We start from the raw sequence: 15038 nt of genomic DNA, 5'->3' as shown, positions 1-15038 counted from the left end.
CACTCCTCAGTGTGCCGGGAAAGGTCCTGGCAAGGATTATTCAACATCGCCTTGCCAGGCACGCTGAGGAGAGGCTTGCTGAGCCCCAATGTGGTTTCAGGAAAGGGCGGTCCTGCACAGATGCCATATTTTCTGTCCGTCTGCTACAGCAGAGGTGTAGGGAATTCCAGCAAGACCTACATCTCTGCTTTATTGACCCGGTCAAGGCCTATGATACCATCAGTAGGCCTGGGCTCTGGGTTGTTCTTCATGTTTTTGGAGTACCTGACCTTCTGCTCACGATCATTAAGGACCTTCATGATGGTGAGCGGGCCCGGGCAAAACTACGTGGCCGGGAGTCAGAGCCATTCCCTGTACACCTTGGGGTGCGACAGAGATGCCCTCTGGCTCCCACATTATTTAACATCTATTTTGACCATGTAGTTCGTGAAGCCTTCAATAGCTGTGCCAGGGGAATCTCCATATGGTACAGATATAATGGGAGGCTGATCGATGCCCGGGTGCGGTCAAGGGATGGCTCCCTATTGCTCAACCACGTTATGTATGCCGATGATTTGGTAATAGCTGCTCATTCAGAGGAGGAGTTGGAGACGCTGCTGCTGACACTGGAGCGTGCTACTAAGAGATGGGGCCTTACCATCAGCCCCACCAAAACTAAGCACCTGCCTGGGTATTTTGTACCATTGGACACTCCACCCCCACAACTCCCAATCGGTGATGGGGCAGTTGTGGAGAGAGTGGAGAGTTTCCCATACCTGGGCAGTGTGCTTATGACCGGCTCCAGTTTAACAGCAGAGGTCTCACTCCGAATCAGTCGAGCGGCAATATCTTTTCATCGGTTGCGTAACGCTGTGTGGAAGCTACCTGGTCTGTCGCTCCGCACTAAGCTTCAGGTCTTCTCGGCCACGGTCATTCCCTCCCTTCTCTACGCTTGCGAAACGTGGACCCCCCTAATGGAACATCTTCGCCGGTTAGAAACATTTAGGCTGGCCTGCCTACGATCCATCCTGGGTTTAACCAGGCTGGATTGTGTGAGGAGTTCACAAATCCTTGAAAGATCTGGGCACGGTCCCATCGGTGAGCTCCTCCGGCAGGCAAGGCTGCGTTGGCTGGGTCATGTAGCCCGCATGCCCAGCCACCGCATGCCTAAACAGCTTTTGTTCCGCCGGATCTAGGGGGCTAAACGGGCGCGGCACGGGCTAGAGAAGAGATGGAGTGATGTGGTACAGGAGGACGTGGAGCTGAGTGGACTTGCCGATGACTGGTACCAGCGGTGTCAAGATCGGCCTCTGTGGAGGAAGCTCGTGAAGGACGCTACTGGGCAGTTGGAGGTAGTCGCCCTCCAACAACAACGGAGGGCGGAGGAGCGACGCTCACAACAACGAGCGGAGCGCCGGGTGGCTAAAGCACAGCAGATTGGCACAGTAGGGGGCACAGGTGGTGCATCAGCCAGTCATCTTAGTCAGTCGACCCGTGGCACCTGGGTCTGCCGCGTGACCTCCTGCCCGCGGGCGTTCGACACTTCACGTGGCCTCAGGGTGCACATAGCCTGGCACAAGCGTCGTGATGACGTCACCGCCACTTAGTGGCGAATGGCGGTTGTTGTTGTGTTGTTCATGTGTTTATACTTGGATGTGCCTGTGCGTGTGTGTGTTCATGTGTTTATACTTGGATGTGCTTGTGCGTGTATGTGTGTTCATGTGTTGATGCTTGGGTGTGCTTGTGCGTGTGTGTGTTTTTAAGTGTTTATGCTTGGGTGTGCTTGTACGTGTGTGCGTGTGTTCACGTGCGACAAGATGTATGGGGAGCAGTATAGTGCAGCGCGCTGCACGACGAGCCTGGCGACCGGAGTTCATGGCCAAAATAGTAACGAATATCTGAAACGAATATCTGAACTGGTACTCGGCCTCCACTACGCCGACTCAGCCTACAATTAGTACCAGGAGACAGTGGGAACCGTTCGTGGTACTGGCCACCCATCCTATCTTGTGCTGACCTTCATAAGGTCCCTCGCTAACAACACTTGCCCCAAACGTCTGTTAATACTACACGGGGAATCTTTACCACCGCGTGTTTATGTGTGTGTGTGTAGCGGTAATGTTAGTGATCAAGCGGCACTGCGCTACCAACCCCAACGATTCCCGGCCACAGCGAGCCGTGCTGACGTCTACACACCACACCAGGTGATCATATAAGGACAAGTTGATCCAGGGGAGGCCCAGAACCAGGTCAGATATTCGCCACCGATATTGAGCGGAAATACTACTCCAATGCAGTCTCCAATGCAAGCGCTGAACAAGCTCAAAATTCTGCTTAGCTTCGGAAACGTTAGGAGGACTCACGCTGATTTGGTCAGCGACGGGCGAAGTCTGTGTTTTACATGTGCCATGCAGGTGTGTTGCATCATACAGGTGTACACGAAAGGCAAGTATTACAGATGTAAATTTTGATTTAAAGCTTTCGTGACTGCAGTAATTCATATTCTTAGTTTTTTCGGTAAAGTCACGTTGAAGAGAAACAACAAAATAACAAAATATATATAAAACAATAAAAATTCTCACGACGTTTCGACCATAACTCAAACGGTCATCATCAGGTGTGTCGGTTTGCATAAATTTATTTTGAAAACGGCATATTTATTTATTTATATAAAATAACGTTTGCGTCACGCGCAACGATTGGCTGTTTGCCAGGACTAGTCCATCTATTTTTTGAAAAGAGGAGGGGGGAGACGAAATTTGTTTTTATGTATGCTGTCTGAAAGCCACTGTAAGCGTGAACAATCAATCAAGAACTGAAATGATTTATCAAATCTTTCCAATGATTGCTAAGATAGAATCCATCTTCTCGGTTGAAATTGTCTCTGTGTTTGTATATGTGGATAGCCTCATGAACGAATCTCTCATGGAAGCCAGATGGCTTACAAAGAACCTCCGTCTTGGAAAAGTCAATGGAATGTGAGCCTACTGAATTAGAACAATGATCTGCTACGGCCGAGGTGTTGGTCCTACCGTGTTTAAGGTCTGCTTTATGTTCACGAATGCGGTCCGAGATATGGCGTTTGGTTTCTCCAATGTAACTACTACCACAGAGGCAACTTAGTTTGTAGACACCAGGGTATTGTATGTCCGGAATCACATCTTTTACAGACGGAACCAGATCACGGATTTTATGTAATGTGTTGAAACGGACCTGGATCTTGTGTTTATTCAAGATTTTGGAGATCTTTTTTGTGATCCCAGCAATGTAGGGTAAAGTGATGGTTTTGAAAGGCTCCTCAAGAGGGTTCTTCTTCATGGTTTGAGTGATAGCTTTGCGGATTGTATAGTCGGAGTAACCATTAGCCCTAAGAGCTTGGTGTACGTGCTTGAGTTCACTGCTTATGTGTTCCTGGTCGGATATGCATTGGGCTCTATGATACAGAGTCTTGATGAGAGAATTCTTCTGTGATGGATGGTGGTGGGAATCCGGTTTCAGATAAGCATCCGTATGGGTAGCTTTCCTGTAGACAGAGTGGCTCATTGAACCATCAGGTCTCTTTTTAATTAGGACATCCAAAAAAGGTATCTTGCCATCTATTTCGACTTCCATGGTAAATCTGATGGCTGGGTGTATGGAATTGATGTGGTCGAAGAATTGGTCTAGAGCAGGCCGGCCATGTGGCCAGATGACAAAAGTGTCATCCACGTACCTCTTCCATAAGGTCCAGGTCCGTTTCAACACATTACATAAAATCCGTGATCTGGTTCCGTCTGTAAAAGATGTGATTCCGGACATACAATACCCTGGTGTCTATAAACTAAGTTGCCTCTGTGGTAGTAGTTACATTGGAGAAACCAAACGCCATATCTCGGACCGCATTCGTGAACATAAAGCAGACCTTAAACACGGTAGGACCAACACCTCGGCCGTAGCAGATCATTGTTCTAATTCAGTAGGCTCACATGCCATTGACTTTTCCAAGACGGAGGTTCTTTGTAAGCCATCTGGCTTCCATGAGAGATTCGTTCATGAGGCTATCCACATATACAAACACAGAGACAATTTCAACCGAGAAGATGGATTCTATCTTAGCAATCATTGGAAAGATTTGATAAATCATTTCAGTTCTTGATTGATTGTTCACGCTTACAGTGGCTTTCAGACAGCATACATAAAAACAAATTTCGTCTCCCCCCTCCTCTTTTCAAAAAATAGATGGACTAGTCCTGGCAAACAGCCAATCGTTGCGCGTGACGCAAACGTTATTTTATATAAATAAATAAATATGCCGTTTTCAAAATAAATTTATGCAAACCGACACACCTGATGATGACCGTTTGAGTTATGGTCGAAACGTCGTGAGAATTTTTATTGTTTTATATATATTTTGTTATTTTGTTGTTTCTCTTCAACGTGACTTTACCGAAAAAACTAAGAATATGTATTACAGATGTGTTCTACAGTAAATTTCCACCATGCAGACAGAGCTGTTGTGTTGTGTTAGATCTGTTGTGTTGTGTTAGATCTGTTGTGGTGTATTATATCTGTTATGTTGTGTTGTATTATATCTGTCGTGTTGTGTTAGATGTGTTGTGTTGTGTTAGATCTGTTGTGTTGTGTTAGATCTGTTGTGTTGTATTAGATCTGTTGTGTTGTGTTGTGTTAGATCTGTTGTGTTGTGTTAGATCTGTTGTGTTGTGTTAGATCTGTTGTGTTGTGTTGTATTAGATCTGTTGTGTTGTGTTGTGTTAGATGTGTTGTGTTGTGTTAGATCTGTTGTGTTGTGTTAGTTCTGTTGTGTTGTGTTGTATTAGATCTGTTGTGTTGTGTTAGATGTGTTGTGTTGTGTTAGATCTGTTGTGTTGTGTTAGATCTGTTGTGTTGTGTTAGATCTGTTGTGTTGTATTATATCTGTTGTGTTGTGTTGTATTAGATCTGTTGTGTTGTGTTAGATCTGTTGTGTTGTGTTGTGTTAGATCTGTTGTGTTGTGTTAGATCTGTTGTGTTGTGTTAGATCTGTTGTGTTGTGTTAGATCTGTTGTGTTGTGTTAGATCTGTTGTGTTGTATTAGATCGGTTGTGTTGTGTTAGATCTGTTGTGTTGTGTTGTGTTAGATCTGTTGTGTTGTGTTAGATCTGTTGTGTTGTGTTAGATCTGTTGTGTTGTGTTAGATCTGTTGTGTTGTGTTAGATGTGTTGTATTGTATTATATCTGTTGTGTTGTATTATATCTGTCGTGTTGTGTTGTGTTATATCTGTTGTGTTGTGTTGTATTAGATCTGTTGTGTTGTATTAGATATGTTGTGTTGTGTTAGATCTGGTGTGTTGTGTTGTGTTAGATCTGTTGTGTTGTGTTAGATGTTGTGTTGTATTAGATCTGTTGTATTGTATTAGCACTGTCGTGTTGTGTTAGATCTGTCGTGTTGTGTTGTGTTAGATCTGTTGTGTTGTGTTAGATCTGTTGTGTTGTATTAGATCTGTCGTGTTGTGTTGTATTAGATCTGTTGTGTTGTGTTGTATTAGATCTGTCATGTTGTGTTGTATTAGATTTGTTGTGTTGTATTGTATTAGATGTGTTGTGTTGTATTAGATCTGTTGTGTTGTATTAGATCTGTTGTGTTGTATTGTATTATATTATACGGTTGACAATAACAATAGTATTAATCATAAGGCACATTTGGTGTTCATGCCATTCATACAATGCAAGGCCTTCAGGCATACGCTGTTGTGTTATGACATAGCCTGCTGCAGTTTCACAGTAGGGTGGCGATGCTCTGTGTTTAATCGTTAGTTGTACGTATGTATATTTTTTTACATCTTTCGCACCGTACGTAGCCAAACGTGCTCATCGGAAGGACAACAAACTACAGGCAAAGGGCAGTTCTAAAGAAATTAGTTTCCAAACTAAATGTAAAAAGTGCCTACGAATATCAGAAGGAAGAACGTTCCAGACGGCCGCAGAAGCGCATCTGAAATGGCGCGATGCGGTGACCGCAGCCTTTGTTCGACGGCCCAGCCAAAAGCCGCTGCTGCGAGGATTTCCGGAGTTGGCGTGATGGTTCATGCTCAGTGACGAGTTCAGCAAGGAACAGTGAGGGAAAAAAAGTATTTGATCCCTTGATGATTTTGTACGTTTGCCCACTGACAAAGAAATGATCAGTCTATAATTTTAATGGTCGGTTTATTTGAACAGTGAGAGACAGAATAACAACAACAAAAATCCAGAAAAACGCATGTCAAAAATGTTATAAATTGATTTGCATTTTAATGAGGGAAAAAAGTACTTGACCCCTCTGCAAAACATGACTTAGTACTTGGTGGCAAAACCCTTGTTGGCAATTACAGAGGTTAGACGTTTCTTGTAGTTGGCCACCAGGTTTGCATACATCTCAGGAGGGATTTTGTCCCACTCCCCTTTGCAGATCTTCTCAAAGTCGTTAAGGTTTCGAAGCTGACGTTTGGTAACTCGAACTTTCAGCTCCCTCCACAGATTTTCTATGGGATTAAGGTCTGGATTTTGGCTAGGCCACTCCAGGACCTTAATGTGCTTCTTCTTGAGCCACGCCTTTGTTGCCTTGGCTGGGTATTTTGGGTCATTGTCATGCTGGCTGAGGGAAGGAGGTTCTCACCCAAGATTTGACGGTACATGGCCCCGTCCATCGTCCCTTTGATGCGGTGAAGTTGTCCTGTCCCCTGAGCAGAAAAACACCCCCAATGCATAATGTTTCCACCTCCATGCTTGACAGTGGGGATGGTGTTCTTGGGGTCATAGGCAGCATTCCTCCTCCTTCAAACACGGCGAGTTGAGTTGATGCCAAAGAGCTCCATTTTGGTCTCATCTGACCACAACACTTTCACCCAGTTGTCCTCTGAATCATTCAGATGTTCATTGGCAAACTTCAGACGGGCATGTATATGTGCTTTCTTGAGCAGGGGGACCTTGCGGGCACTGCATGATTTCAGTCCTTCACGGCGTAGTGTGTTACCAATTGTTTTCTTGGTGATTATGGTCCCAGCTGCCTTGAGATCATTGATAAGATCCTCCCGTGTAGTTCTGGGCTGATTCCTCACCGTTCTCATGATCATTGCAACTCCACGAGGTGAGATCCTGCATGGAGCCCCCGGCCGAGGGAGATTGACAGTTCTTTTGTGTTTCTTCCATTTTTTCGAATAATCGCACCAACTGTTGTCACCTTCTCACCAAGCTGCTTGGCAATGGTCTTGTAGCCCATTCCAGCCTTGTGTAGGTCTACAATCTTGTCCCTGACATCCTTCGAGAGCTCTTTCGTCTTGGCCATGGTGGAGAGTTTGGAATCTGATTGATTGATTGCTTCTGTGGACAGGTGCCTTTATACAGGTAACAAGCTGAGATTAGGAGCACTCCCTTTAAGAGTGTGCTCCTAATCTCAGCTCGTTACCTGTATAAAAGACACCTGGGAGCCAGAAATCTTTATGATTGAGAGGGGGTCAAATACTTATTTCCCTCATTAAAATGCAAATCAATTTATAACATTTTTGACATGCGTTTTTTCTGGATTTTGTTGTTATTCTGTCTCTCACTGTTCAAAGAAACTTACCATTAAAATTATAGACTGATCATTTCTTCGTCAGTGGGCAAACGTACAAAATCAGCAGGGGATCAAATACTTTTTTTTCCCTCACTGTATTGTCGTTCAATTGTGGCAAGCACTCTGTGTGTGTAGAATGATCACGACCTTGTCGTGTATTCGTTCGGCGTCAAGTTGAGTAATTTGCCCAGTTGGTCTACTCTTGCGAATGAACCCCGCGCTCCCCCCCGCGTTCCCGCTGAGGCTCTGCCCTATGAAGAACTGGAGCCAACATCCGCCACTGGACAATTGACAGTGATAGCCACGTGATTACTTCGTGGGCAGAGTATCCTGAAATCTGCAGTCCTCCAGATGTAGCGATATATAGCGTAGGATTCTCGAATCCCATTATAACGATATATAGATATTTTGATGGACTGGCGTGCCAGCTGGTGTTGGTTCAATCACAGTTGGCTAAAAGCCCGAATCGAACCCCAGAAGAAGTCTCTACCTTTCCGGTTCAGTGCAATAATAGGAGCCTAACGAACCCTCAATATATATCGGAGAACAGCAGGTTTCAATGGCCGGTAGGGGTTTTTTTATCTCCCTATTTTCTCGAGTGCCATTGCAAGCCCGGCTGTGTTTGCTGAGTGCACGGTCAGCCTGAGCAACGGAAGTCGCCCCACAATGAAACCACTGCGACTCGCCGAGTGAGAGGCAATTGCGCAATGCGTCTGCAGGTGTTTGATAACAGCCCAGCATTAAAGATGGACAGACGACACCAACGCCACCACCTTCGTCGTCGTCGTTAGCATCGTGGGCGGCGGTGTGACCCAGCCACGCGTGACCACAGGCCGAGCTCACCTGTTCACTTAATGCACTGCGAAAATAACACCATTTGGGTGTATAACAAGCGTTTCTGAGTGCTGTAAATGAAGGGCAAGTAAAAAAAAGAAAAATTGGGGCCAATATTTACATACACGACAGAGAGGCAGTTAATCATGCAGTAAAAAAAAAAGGTTAAACGAACGAAAAACTTGAGCTTGGAATTGAACCGGCAGGGGGTCAACAGCACGGACTGATGGGGGGAAAGGAGGTTCGAGAGCGTGGGGTTTAACGGAGGAGCGTGAGAGGACTCCCCGTGCGCTTCTCTCTTCGTCTCGTGGAACGATTCGAGGAACAAACACGGGCAAAAAAGAAACAGACCTCTTGGAAAGTTGTGCGGTGGATCAGTGCAATGCATCGCGAAGGGAGAAGCTCCTTCGGAAGGCTGAAGGCAGATCGATGAAACCTCGTGGAAGGTTCTTTACATCGTCCCCCTTCTCTCGGGATGATCTTCCAAACGTTAATTTAGATTTACAATTTCCCACGAAGATTTCCATGCACGTAGCTGACATTGCTTCTAACTTACGGAGAAAAGACGACACTCACCCGTCGTGATTTCCTTCTGATCACCACAAGGTGTGTTTAAAGTGATCACCACAAGGCGTGTCTTAAGTGTTTAAAGTGATCACCACAAGGCGTGTTTTAAGTGTGTTTAAAGTGATCACCACAAGACGTGTTTTAAGAGTGTTTAAAGTGATCACCACAAGACGTGTTTTAAGTGTGTTTAAAGTGATCACCACAAGGCGTGTTTTAAGTGTTTAAAGTGATCACCACAAGGCGTGTTTTAAGTGTGTTTAAAGTGATCACCACAAGACGTGTTTTAAGTGTTTAAAGTGATCACCAAAGGCGTGTTTTAAGTGTGTTTAAAGTGATCACCACAAGACGTGTTTTGAGAGTGTTTAAAGTGATTACCACAAGATGTGTTTTAAGTGTTTAAAGTGATCACCACAAGGCGTGTTTTAAGAGTGTTTAAAGTGATCACCACAAGACGTGTTTTAAGTGTTTAAAGTGATCACCACAAGACGTGTTTTAAGTGTGTTTAAAGTGATCACCACAAGACGTGTTTAAGTGTGTTTAAAGTGATCACCAAAAGGCGTGTTTTAAGTGTGTTTAAAGTGATCACCATAAGACGTGTTTTAAGAGTGTTTAAAGTGATCACCACAAGACGTGTTTTAAGTGTTTAAAGTGATCACCATAAGACGTGTTTTAAGTGTTTAAAGTGATCACCACAAGGCGTGTTTTAAGAGTGTTTAAAGTGATCACCACAAGACGTGTTTTAAGTGTTTAAAGTGATCACCACAAGACGTGTTTTAAGTGTGTTTAAAGTGATCACCACAAGACGTGTTTTAAGAGTGTTTAAAGTGATCACCACAAGGCGTGTTTTAAGTGTTTAAAGTGATCACCACAAGACGTGTTTTAATTGTTTAAAGTGATAACCAGTAGACATGTTTTAAGTGTTTAAAGTGATCACCACAAGACGTGTTTTAAGTGTTTAAAGTGATCACCACAAGACGTGTTTTAAGAGTGTTTAAAGTGATCACCACAAGACGTGTTTTAAGTGTTTAAAGTGATCACCACAAGGCGTGTTTAAAGTGTTTAAAGTGATCACCACAAGACGTGTTTTAAATGTTTAAAGTGATCACCACAAGACGTGTTTTAAGTGTTTAAAGTGGTCACCACAAGACGTGTTTTAAGTGTTTAAAGTGATCACTACAAGGCGTGTTTTAAGTGTTTAAAGTGATCACCACAAGGCGTGTTTTAAGTGTTTAAAGTGATCACCACAAGGCGTGTTTAAAGTGTTTAAAGTGATCACCACAAGACGTGTTTTAAGAGTGTTTAAAGTGGTCACCACAAGGCGTGTTTTAAGAGTGTTTAAAGTGATCACCACAAGGCGTGTTTTAAGAGTGTTTAAAGTGATCACCACAAGACGTGTTTTAAGTGTTTAAAGTGATCACCACAAGGCGTGTTTTAAGAGTGTTTAAAGTGATCACCAGTAGACGTGTTTTAAGTGTTTAAAGTGATCACCACAAGGCGTGTTTTAAGTGTTTAAAGTGATCACCACAAGACGTGTTTTAAGTGTTTAAAGTGATCACCACAAGGCGTGTTTTAAGTGTTTAAAGTGATCACCACAAGACGTGTTTTAAGTGTTTAAAGTGATCACTACAAGGCGTGTTTTAAGTGTTTAAAGTGATCACCATAAGACGTGTTTTAAGAGTGTTTAAAGTGATCACCACAAGACGTGTTTTAAGTGTTTAAAGTGATCACCACAAGGCGTGTTTTAAGTATGTTTAAAGTGATCACCACAAGACGTGTTTTAAGTGTTTAAAGTGATCACCACAAGGCGTGTTTTAAGTGTTTAAAGTGATCACCATAAGACGTGTTTTAAGAGTGTTTAAAGTGATCACCACAAGACGTGTTTTAAGAGTGTTTAAAGTGATTACCACAAGACGTGTTTTAAGTGTTTAAAGTGATCACCACAAGACGTATTTTAAGTGTTTAAAGTGATCACCACAAGCCGTGTTTTAAGTGTGTTTAAAGTGATCACCACAAGACGTGTTTAAGTGTGTTAAAGTGATCACCAAAAGGCGTGTTTTAAGTGTGTTTAAAGTGATCACCATAAGACGTGTTTTAAGAGTGTTTAAAGTGATCACCACAAGACGTGTTTTAAGTGTTTAAAGTGATCACCACAAGGCGTGTTTTAAGTGTGTTTAAAGTGATCACCACAAGGCGTGTTTTAAGTGTTTAAAGTGATCACCACAAGGCGTGTTTTAAGTGTTTAAAGTGATCACCACAAGGCGTGTTTTAAGTGTGTTTAAAGTGATCACCACAAGGCGTGTTTTAAGTGTTTAAAGTGATCACACAAGACGTGTTTTAAGTGTGTTTAAAGTGATCACCACAAGACGTGTTTCAAGTGTTTAAAGTGATCACCACAAGGCGTGTTTAAAGTGATCACCACAAGACGTGTTTTAAGTGTTTAAAGTGATCACCACAAGGCGTGTTTTAAGTGTTTAAAGTGATCACCACAAGGCGTGTTTTAAGTGTGTTTAAAGTGATCACCACAAGGCGTGTTTTAAGTGTTTAAAGTGATCACCACAAGGCGTGTTTTAAGTGTTTAAAGTGATCACCACAAGGCGTGTTTTAAGTGTGTTTAAAGTGATCACCACAACGCGTGTTTTAAGTGTTTAAAGTGATCACACAAGACGTGTTTTAAGTGTGTTTAAAGTGATCACCACAAGACGTGTTTCAAGTGTTTAAAGTGATCACCGCAAGGCGTGTTTAAAGTGATCACCACAAGACGTGTTTTAAGTGTTTAAAGTGATCACCACAAGGCGTGTTTTAAGTGTTTAAAGTGATCACCACAAGACGTGTTTTAAGTGTTTAAAGTGATCACCACAAGACGTGCTTTAAGAGTGTTTAAAGTGATCACCACAAGACGTGTTTTAAGTGTTTAAAGTGATCACCACAAGACGTGTTTTAAGTGTGTTTAAAGTGATCACCACAAGACGTGTTTTAAGTGTTTAAAGTGATCACCAGTAGACGTGTTTTAAGAGGGTTTAAAGTGATCACCACAAGGCCTGTTTTAAGTGTTTAAAGTGATCACCACAAGACGTGTTTTAAGTGTTTAAAGTGATCACCACAAGACATGTTTTAAGTGTTTAAAGTGATCACCACAAGACGTGTTTTAAGTGTTTAAAGTGATCACCACAAGACGTGTTTTAAGTGTTTAAAGTGATCACCACAAGACGTGTTTTAAGTGTGTTTAAAGTGATCACCACAAGACGTGTTTTAAGTGTTTAAAGTGATCACCAGTAGACGTGTTTTAAGAGGGTTTAAAGTGATCACCACAAGGCCTGTTTTAAGTGTTTAAAGTGATCACCACAAGACGTGTTTTAAGTGTTTAAAGTGATCACCACAAGACATGTTTTAAGTGTTTAAAGTGATCACCACAAGACGTGTTTTAAGTGTTTAAAGTGATCACCACAAGACGTGTTTTAAGTGTTTAAAGTGATCACACAAGACGTGTTTTAAGTGTGTTTAAAGTGATCACCACAAAACGTGTTTTAAGTGTGTTTAAAGTGATCACACAAGACGTGTTTTAAGTGTTTAAAGTGATCACCACAAGACGTGTTTTAAGTGTTTAAAGTGATCACCACAAGGCGTGTTTTAAGTGTTTAAAGTGATCACCACAAGACGTGTTTTAAGTGTTTAAAGTGATCACCACAAGACGTGTTTTAAGTGTTTAAAGTGATCACCACAAGACGTGTTTTAAGTGTTTAAAGTGATCACCACAAGACGTGTTTTAAGTGTTTAAAGTGATCACCACAAGACGTGTTTTAAGTGTTTAAAGTGATCACCACAAGACGTGTTTTAAGTGTTTAAAGTGATCACCACAAGACGTGTTTTAAGTGTTTAAAGTGATCACCACAAGGCGTGTTTTAAGTGTTTAAAGTGATCACCACAAGGCGTGTTTTAAGTGTTTAAAGTGATCACAACAAGACGTGTTTTAAGTGTTTAAAGTGATCACCACAAGACGTGTTTTAAGTGTTTAAAGTGATCACCACAAGACATGTTTAAGTGTTTAAAGTGATCACCACAAGGCGTGTTTTAAGTGTTTAAAGTGATCACAACAAGACGTGTTTTAAGTGTTTAAAGTGATCACCACAAGGCGTGTTTTAAGTGTTTAAAGTGATCACCACAAGACGTGTTTAAGTGTGTTTAAAGTGATCACCACAAGACGTGTTTTTAGTGTTTAAAGTGATCACCACAAGACGTGTTTTAAGTGTTTAAAGTGATCACCACAAGACGTGTTTTAAGTGTTTAAAGTGATCACCACAAGACGTGTTTTAAGTGTTTAAAGTGATCACCACAAGACGTGTTTTAAGTGTTTAAAGTGATCACCACAAGACGTGTTTTAAGTGTTTAAAGTGATCACCACAAGACGTGTTTTAAGTGTTTAAAGTGATCACCACAAGACGTGTTTTAAGAGTGTTTAAAGTGATCACCACAAGACGTGTTTTAAGTGTTTAAAGTGATCACCACAAGACGTGTTTTAAGTGTTTAAAGTGATCACCACAAGACGTGTTTTAAGTGTTTAAAGTGATCCCCACAAGACGTGTTTTAAGTGTTTAAAGTGATCACCACAAGACGTGTTTTAAGAGTGTTTAAAGTGATCACCACAAGACGTGTTTTAAGAGTGTTTAAAGTGATCACCACAAGACGTGTTTTAAGAGTGTTTAAAGTGATCACCACAAGACGTGTTTTAAGAGTGTTTAAAGTGATCACCACAAGGCGTGTTTTAAGAGTGTTTAAAGTGATCACACAAGACGTGTTTTAAGTGTGTTTAAAGTGATCACCACAAAACGTGTTTTAAGTGTGTTTAAAGTGATCACACAAGACGTGTTTTAAGTGTTTAAAGTGATCACCACAAGACGTGTTTTAAGTGTTTAAAGTGATCACCACAAGGCGTGTTTTAAGTGTTTAAAGTGATCACCACAAGACGTGTTTTAAGTGTTTAAAGTGATCACCACAAGACGTGTTTTAAGTGTTTCAAGTGATCACCACAAGACGTGTTTTAAGTGTTTAAAGTGATCACCACAAGACGTGTTTTAGGTGTTTAAAGTGATCACCACAAGACGTGTTTTAAGTGTTTAAAGTGATCACCACAAGACGTGTTTTAAGTGTTTAAAGTGATCACCACAAGACGTGTTTTAAGTGTTTAAAGTGATCACCACAAGGCGTGTTTTAAGTGTTTAAAGTGATCACCACAAGGCGTGTTTTAAGTGTTTAAAGTGATCACAACAAGACTTGTTTTAAGTGTTTAAAGTGATCACCACAAGACGTGTTTTAAGTGTTTAAAGTGATCACCACAAGACATGTTTAAGTGTTTAAAGTGATCACCACAAGGCGTGTTTTAAGTGTTTAAAGTGATCACAACAAGACGTGTTTTAAGTGTTTAAAGTGATCACCACAAGGCGTGTTTTAAGTGTTTAAAGTGATCACCACAAGACGTGTTTAAGTGTGTTTAAAGTGATCACCACAAGACGTGTTTTTAGTGTTTAAAGTGATCACCACAAGACGTGTTTTAAGTGTTTAAAGTGATCACCACAAGACGTGTTTTAAGTGTTTAAAGTGATCACCACAAGACGTGTTTTAAGTGTTTAAAGTGATCACCACAAGACGTGTTTTAAGTGTTTAAAGTGATCACCACAAGACGTGTTTTAAGTGTTTAAAGTGATCACCACAAGACGTGTTTTAAGTGTTTAAAGTGATCACCACAAGACGTGTTTTAAGAGTGTTTAAAGTGATCACCACAAGACGTGTTTTAAGTGTTTAAAGTGATCACCACAAGACGTGTTTTAAGTGTTTAAAGTGATCACCACAAGACGTGTTTTAAGTGTTTAAAGTGATCACCACAAGACGTGTTTTAAGTGTTTAAAGTGATCACCACAAGACGTGTTTTAAGAGTGTTTAAAGTGATCACCACAAGACGTGTTTTAAGAGTGTTTAAAGTGATCACCACAAGACGTGTTTTAAGAGTGTTTAAAGTGATCACCACAAGGCGTGTTTTAAGAGTGTTTAAAGTGATCACCACAAGGCGTGTTTTAAGAGTGTTTAAAGTGATCAC

Source organism: Petromyzon marinus, chromosome 23 (genome assembly GCF_048934315.1).
Source record: "Petromyzon marinus isolate PM22_M1 ecotype Great Lakes invasive population chromosome 23, UKy_Petmar_22M1.pri1.0, whole genome shotgun sequence".
Taxonomy (NCBI): domain Eukaryota; kingdom Metazoa; phylum Chordata; class Hyperoartia; order Petromyzontiformes; family Petromyzontidae; genus Petromyzon; species Petromyzon marinus.
This window is presented reverse-complemented; position numbering follows the sequence as displayed.